Source organism: Triticum urartu, unplaced genomic scaffold, assembly GCF_003073215.2.
Source record: "Triticum urartu cultivar G1812 unplaced genomic scaffold, Tu2.1 TuUngrouped_contig_4793, whole genome shotgun sequence".
In the NCBI taxonomy this organism is placed as follows: Eukaryota; Viridiplantae; Streptophyta; class Magnoliopsida; order Poales; family Poaceae; genus Triticum; species Triticum urartu.
In genome coordinates, this window is record NW_024115412.1 from 8,740 (window position 1) to 10,641 (window position 1,902).

At 40.5% G+C, this 1,902-nt stretch overlaps 1 pseudogene; it reads right to left on the reverse strand.

Moving 5' to 3' along the window:
• Positions 1-257: 257 nt before the first annotated feature.
• Positions 258-1,379, reverse strand: LOC125528320 (annotated as a pseudogene).
• Between the last annotated feature and the right edge of the window lie 523 nt (positions 1,380-1,902).

Genomic DNA, 1,902 nt, shown 5'->3' on the forward strand with positions numbered 1-1,902 from the left:
TCGGCACGACGATGGACTAACAACTACTCCTATATATAAAGCTTGGCAATGAACCAACAACTGTTCATATAATTAAAGCTTGACTAAGAACCAACAACTATTCCTATAAAATCAAGATTGATACAGAACAACAACTATTACTAGATATAAAGCTTTATACAAAACCAACAACTATTCCTTTAAAAGAATCCAGAAAATGGAATTTGATTTACTATTTTTGATGTTGAGTGTGTGTTTACCTTAGCTCGAGAGGAGTAGCAGCTAAATTGAGAACCATGACAGTAACAACATTGCAATGAGCTACTAACATCGTCATAGCAAGTCGACCAATAATAATAGTGGTCCCTGTAATCATGAAGGGTCTGGTGGCAATACTACAATATGGCTCAACGCCTCAATGCCTGAAGCTCTCTCGGTGCTTTCAAAAGTGGACTCAAAGACATGTGTGAACCCCTGATGCATGTTCTCAATGCTCACATCAGTTACCCTGCATACTAAAGGAAGAACAAATAATTGACATATAAGCTTTGAAAAACTAAAAACAAGTTGAAACTCGTGAATCTCCAACGAGTGATGCCTCGTTCTCAAGGTTCATACGGTCTTTTTGGACAAAGGGTTACATTTGAGGGCATGGTGTAAACTGGCTGATATGAGTTGTTCTGACATTGTTAAGTGGAGCTTTGATTTTTCTTATTGCAGAATAATAAATATAGCCATGTAAACTTTATACTGCAAACAAAAACGTCATAGGATAAAACCACATGAATCTGAATGTTCAAGATGTGATGTTAAGATACTTGTAATATTACTGGAAAAAAGGAGTTCACAGGGGTCTCATGCACACCAAAGTTTAGATAGGTTAAGGAATTATTTGAGGAGAAACGAGGTTGGTAAGATATAGTACTAGTATTTCTATTAGCCGAATCAGTTTTACTTGTTAGTTTGACTACACTAGTTCCCCTGATGGATCCAATAGAAATAGCTCCTCTACTACTTGAATCCATCATTGTAAATCAATCACGTGGCTTACAAGCCAGCGGCCGCATAGGGAAGAATCACAGCCCATGCAGGCAATTCGTCAAGCACCTACCGAGCGCAACCTAAGCAGCTATAACAATGGCTCACCCAATGGGAGGCAGAGGCAGGAAGGTGCAAGAATCAACAGAGGGGTTGGCGGTGAGGGCAGCTACCGTACTAGTGGAAGACCTTCATAGAGGGGACTTTGTCGACGACACCGACGTAGCCGGGGATGACCCTGTCCAGCTGCTCCGGGGTCACGCCCTCCTTGAACTGCACGATGACGAGGTGCGTCACCACGCTGCCGCCGCAGCCATCGTCGCTCCCGGCTTGTTTTTGAAGGAAATATGCCCTAGAGGTAATAATAAAGTTGTTATTTATATTTCCTTTTATCGTGATAAATGTTTATTATTCATGCTAGAATTGTGTTAACCGGAAACTTGATACATGTGTGAATAGATAGACAAAACAAAGTGTCCCTAGTATGCCTCTACTTGACTAGCTCGTTAATCAAAGATGGTTAAGTTTCCTGACCATAGACATGTGTTGTCATTTGATAAATGGGATCACATCATAAGGAGAATGATGTGATGGACAAGACCCATCCGTTAGCTTAGCATAACGATCGTTAAGTTTTATTGCTATTGCTTTCTTCATGACTTATACATATTCCTTTGACTATGAGATTATGCAACTCCCGAATACCGGAGGAATATTTTGTGTGCTATTTAACGTCGCAACGTAATTGGGTGATTATAAAGATACTCTACAGGTATCTCCAAAGGTGTTTGTTGGGTTGGCATAGATCAAGATTAGGATTTTCCACTCCGAGTATCAGAGAGGTATCTCTGGGCCCTCTCGCTAATGCACATCATGATAAGCCTT